This window comes from Macaca nemestrina, chromosome 12 (assembly GCF_043159975.1).
Source record: "Macaca nemestrina isolate mMacNem1 chromosome 12, mMacNem.hap1, whole genome shotgun sequence".
Classification (NCBI taxonomy): domain Eukaryota; kingdom Metazoa; phylum Chordata; class Mammalia; order Primates; family Cercopithecidae; genus Macaca; species Macaca nemestrina.
Window position 1 is genome coordinate 102,300,826 of NC_092136.1, and position 6,401 is coordinate 102,307,226.

Genomic DNA, 6,401 nt, shown 5'->3' on the forward strand with positions numbered 1-6,401 from the left:
TGCCATAGTGTGTTGTCAAAATTTCCATGAGGACAATAATCATGTATTTAACACCACTATATGTGCAGCACTGAGCACAGGGCCTGACAGAACAGACCCTTATTGAGTAAGTGAATGAATGAATGAATGGTTTCCTGTGAGTTAACATGGAACCTGAGAGGAGATTTCTTCCTCTTTAAATACCACTGCTGATAAAGTACTAAGGCAGAATCATTGATAAAGTAGATCATGGGCCAAATTCTGCCTTTAGATATCAAAAGGAATCTTTAGAGAGGAAAGATCAACCTAGTTAAAAAGGATTCATGTAGGAGACGGGAATTGGAACTGATTTCGGATGAGGAGGCATGGCATTTCAATTCTGGAAAGAGCATAAGGTACAGATATAGGCATTAGAATCTTAATAACAACAATTAACTGACATTTATTTATTTTTGGTATGTTGTATGTTTTTGTTTTTGAGACAGAGTCTAACTCTGCAACCTCCAGCTCCCAGGCTCAAGTAATTCTCATGCCTCAGCCTCCCAAGTAGCTGGGATTACAGGTGCGCGTCACCACACCCGGTTTTTGTATTTTTAGTAGAGATGGGGTTTCGCCATGTTGCCCAGGCTGGTCTTGAAATCCTGGCTTCAAGTGATCCACCCACCTCAGCCTCCCAAAGTGCTGGGATTACAGGCGTGAGCCACCGCGCCCAGCTTGACATTTATGGAACGCAAATGTACTAAGTGTCTATATTCATTATCTGATTTGAGACACTGTAATTTAGAAGAGGCAGTAGCACAGGAATTGAAAGTTCAGACTTTGGATTCCAATCACAGCAGAGTAAGCTTGGGCAATTATTTAACATCTCCGTGCCTCTGTGTACTTAGTCCCTTGCATGATTGCCTTCTGGAAATCCATAGGAAAGGCTTTTCCTGGACTTCCATCGGCTTTTGGGATCCTAGAATTCTTTTTTCCTTCCTTGACAGGAAATACGTATAGGAAGAACAAGGTCCTCTCTGCCTGGTGTTTGTCAATATAATTTCTTGTGACTATTTTCCCCTCAACATAAGGTTTTTCTGAGTTCAGATTTTGGGGCTGATCAAAGAAGAGATGTGACCACAAGGTGGCAGTAGCATGCAACAAGCTTTATTTGGGTGGTGCTTGAGAGACTGCATGTAAGGACATCCCTCATAGCTGGAGACGGAGACCTTCCAGAGGCAGAGGTGTATGGCCCCCACGCAGAAGGGGAAGAAGGCAAGGGAACTACTCCCGGGGTACAGGAGAAGCAGAAATGGGGTTTATCTGTCTAGGCGATGTTGTACAACTGCAAAATGAGGAGTCTCTGAGTCAGAGAACTTGGAAGGGCAGCAGAGGTTTGGGGTCTTTTATAGCCCTATGCTTTGTCTTATCTTTGGTTAACAGATGCCAGGTACAGTTTTATCTTTGGCTAGCAGGCAGACTCTAAATGGCTAAAAACATGGCCATCTGAGCTCTGTGTGTGTGTGTGTGTGTGTGTGACTATTTTCCCCTAAACATTTATTATTATTATTATTATTATTATTATTATTATTTTTGAGATGGAGTCTTGCTCTGTATCCCAGGCTGGAGTGCAATGGCACAATCTCATCTCATTGCAACCTCCATCTCCTGGGTTGAAGAGATTCTCCTGCCTCAGCCTCCCAAGTAGCTGGGACTACAGGCGTGCACTACCATGCCCAGCTAATTTTTGTAATTTTTAGTAGAGATGAGGTTTCACCATGTTGGCCAGGCTGGTCTCAAACTCCTGATCTCAGGCAATCTGCCTGCCTCGGCCTCCCAAAGTGCTGTGATTACAGGCGTAAGCCACCGTGCCTGGACCATCTGAGCTGTATTTAAGGGATTACATGGATAACATTTTGAGCTTAGAGAAGGTAAGCTTTTGAGCTAACAGTCCCAGCCTGATGTGAAGAAGCAAACAATATGTGCCCAATATATGCGGGCCAATCTTTAACACCTTTATTTTCCTTTTAATTCATTGATTTTTGAAACTAGAGTTGCTGAAATTCTAATTCACATTCAATTATTAAGGTTTACTAATTAAGCCTTTTAATAATATTTCTGTAAATTTTTAAAACCTGACTTTTGATACAGACGCCAACATTTTAAAGCTGTCATGGATTTTAAGAGTTCCAATATTATCTATAAAAATCTTTTTGGCAGTTACTTTGGCTAAGTGATCATATACAAAATAAACTGATTAAATCAAGTGGGCTATTGGATGCTTTCTAGTTCCAAAACCCTAATGAAGGGTTTTATGAAAATTAAAATCCAAAGTTTCACCACAGAAATATAAAGTGACTTTTTTTTTTTTTCTTTTAGCAGATGAAAAGGTAATGCTTGGGATGCCTGTAAGTGGCTAAAAGTTGGAAAGGGAAGTTCTGATATGACCCAAATCTGTAAGTTTTTAATGTCCTATTTGAATTTTTTAAAAAATTCAAAAATTCAGGAAGATATGCATGCCATCTGTGTACATACTGACAAAGACTATCTCTTTGACCAAACTTTACTCAGCCTCTTCTGAGCCCTCTTCTTGACTAGGCCTTGACTTTGGGCCCTACCCCACCTGTAATTGTTGGCCTACCTCAGTCTTAACAAGAATCCTGTCAGTTTAGTGAGGAGTCCGCCACTCTGGATATCTGATCAACCCTGATATCTGATCAAATTCCTCCTTCTCCACTTCTGAAGTGTAAGCCCTTAGCCTGCCTTCAGCAAGAATCCTACTATCCTTGATGTCTCCTCTTAGTACTTTTCCATCCATTGACCCTCCTAACTGTTGGTTATAAATATCCCAGCAGTCCTTGCTGTATTCCCAATTGAGCCCAATCTTGCTTCCCTATTACAATGTTTTGATTGCATAGTCCTGAATAAAATCTTCCTTACCATTTTAACAAATGTCAGAATATATTTTTCTTTAACAATAACACACAACCAATCCTAACATTCTTTTATACTCACCTAACTTAAAAAAATAAATAAAACATTACACATACAATTGATGCATAGGAAAAATTTTTCAATCCCATTCATAATATAGCAATAAAAAATTGAAACTGAACTGAAATACTATTTATTATTCAACAGGTTGGCAACAATCCAAAAGTCTGACAACTTACTCCACTGATAAAGTTGTGGGAAATACAGGCACTCACATACATTGCTGGTTGGATTGCAAAATGCCAGCATACCCATGGATGGGTATGTGGCCATATTAGGCAAATTTACATATGAATTTACCATTTGAACTAACTTCTGGGAATATATCCTAAAATAAGATGTGTTCCCATGACTATTCATTGCAGCACTATTTGTAATAGCAAAAGCCTGGAAACCACCCAGATGTCCATCCATAGGGAAGTAGCTGAATATATTATGGTACTAATTTTATCTATGACTGGGGAGCTTATTCAGGTTGGATCCTTAGTCTTTGACGTGGCCCTAGCAGTTTTTGGCTGCTTTCTGAATTATGTTGTTGAATATATTATGGCACATCTACACAACGGAGTACTATATAGAAACGAGGAATAGCTCTATATGTATTACATAATCTCTAGAATTTATTATGAAGTGAAAAAAGGTGGAGAAAAGTATGCTACTATTATTTATCTAAGAAAAGGGTAGGTATAAACATGCATAATTACATTTTTAAAATGAAAAAATGAATCATAAAAAGTGTTTAAGTCATTACTTATGGGGCAGGAAGGAAAAAGTAGAGGGGAGACCAAGGATTTTCAAAACAAAGGGAGTTACAGATGTGCAATCAAAGAGGTTAAATAAAACCTTGACTTCCTGAATTTGAATCGGAAGTATCAATGAGTTTGTGATATATTTGATTTAAAAAACAAAAACCAAACCAAAACAAACCCATACTAACCAGCTTTGTCCATTGAACAGGTATAGAAACAATCAAACTCATTAACAATGAACACGACAAACATTTTTTGTTTGTTGTTCCTTGCAGCGCTAACTCACAGGAGACAAACATTCAGATTATGCTCTTTAAATACCATTTCCCACTAAAGGATCCAGGACACTTAGGAGTAATGGTTTATTATGGGTATGGAGTAAGAAATACACAAAATGAGCCTGGAAAGCAAAGACTACTAGGAAAGTATCAAAAAGACTCAGGAGCCAACCTGAGTAAACTCTCACCGGCCTAAAATAAAACAACTTGAGCACTAATAGTGATAATAGCTGCGATGGATTACAACTCACCAAACTTCTTTAAATCCCTGGATTCATAATGATGGCTGTTTACTTTTGAGGGTTTTTTAAAAAAATCAAGCAGAGATTTTTAAATAGTATATGGTAGTGATCTAATTTTATTTTCCATTAGAATAACCATTCATTCAGCATTACTTATTGACTAATTAATCCTTTTCTTATTAATACATAATGCCAGTATATCAAATTCCCAAATACATTGATATGGGTCTCTTTTTGGGGCTCTGTATCTCCTTCCTTTGTTTAATTGTCCATCCTAGTGCATTTAATAATACACGACTGTCTCAATTACTATGGCTTTATTGTAACTCACTACCTGGTAGGACAAGACTTTCCAATCTTAACTTTTCTTCTTCAAAATTGTTTTAAATACTGTAAATATTTTTTCTACATATATATGAAAAACGTTAGAATGGCAATTGTAGCAGACATACTAGCTTATTTTTTAAGATTAACAGCAACTTTATACTAGTAAAACGAAAAAAATTAACTGAATAAACAGGTAACTGAATTAACTAACTAACACTAGACTACAAAGTTATACAAGAATAAAAGTTATGAAGTACTATTTATTATACCTAAATATTACATATATTTTTTGTTAAAAATATCTAAGGCTTTTGAATTTTTGAAATGCAAGCTTTCCCCTATACTTAAGTATATTCATTATCTTACTGTTTTGGTCAGGACAAGAACTGAAAAAGAGAAATACTTGAGTTCAGAATGAACAATTCTTGCTATATATATTTTCCCACATGTTAGGAATGTTCTGTAACTTTCCGAGAAATAGTGACTTGAACTAAATACTAAACTACTACCAAGCCCCACGTGCATTTTTGGAAGTTTTTAGTCATTGGGAGCCATGGCATTTCTTTTCTCTGTATTACAAACTGTTACACTCACTTTCTTTGACTATTAACATTGGAACAGTAGACCTCCTGTTCTGTGACTGACTGGCAGGCAGAAATGACACGGACAGGAAATGGGAAATGGTTCAGGGTCTTGGAATTCCCCCGGCTGCCTAATTAAGTGGTTCGCTATTTGGAAGTTTTTAAAATATTTGCCCCTTGGAGTTCCCCAGAGAGAAGCAAGCATTGGATTCAATGGGCAAAGAGCGTCAACTTCAAAAGTCATTCGTTGGCTGTCATAGCACAAACATTTACTGCATGCCACTGTGTCTATGGCACTACTGGGGGAGTATGGCGGAGGGATACAAAAGGTCCATCACTAGTAAAAGCCAAGGGTGTTTGTTTACAAATTTTCTATTACCTAAGCATTAAAAAAAAAAAAAACCTTGGGCTTCTCTGTGGTTTATGTACAATTATATGTGCATGTACACCAATACACAGGCGGACGTATATATTTCATTTTATTGAAACATTCAGAAAATACTGGGAGTGAAGCCTGACTTGCATGCAATACCGTTCCCGTTGCTGGCAATGAGCATCTGAAATAATGACACTTTTGTCTTTAGTGCATATGCACTGTTTGTCTCCAGAACAGAAAACCAAAAGTTTAAAAACAAGATAACCTAGTTGATTGTAAAACTCATCGAGTCAAAATTATTCATCAGATGCTTCCTACTTTCCAACGCTTCGCTTTTTTTGATTTGCACAGACAGCTGTTGAACACTGATGCTACACAAACGGTTACAAATGTTTACTTGAGCAAAAAATGCCATCAGACTGACTCCATCCTCAAAATGCAGTCATCTCGACGGGGGAGGCATCACACTAGGGGAGCCTTGCCAGGGGCCAGACCATAACCCTGAGGTGACACAGGGTAGACGCGCAAAACCACCGGCGCCAGGGCGTTTCCGCAGGGTTTCCCAAGAGTCAAACGCAGCGGCTCACGGTTTGCCACGTCCCCCAGGAGAATGGTAGGCACAGAGAGAGAGGAAACGTGGAGGGGGCACAAACTGCAAGGTGAAGAAAACGAACAAACACCGAGTTGATACTGATAGTCCCCGTTCCCCTGAGGGCCGACCCCGCGACTGCCGATGGGCGTCCAGTTGCGCCGGGCGTCCCTGGGCCTCCCAGCGTCTTTCCCGGCGGTTAGTCGCCCCACGGCCGCAAGTGCGCTCGGCTCCGCTTTCCGGCCCCAGCCTCCCGGGCGCCCTCGCGCGGCTGCCAACGCGAATCTCCGGCCGGGCGCGCTGACGT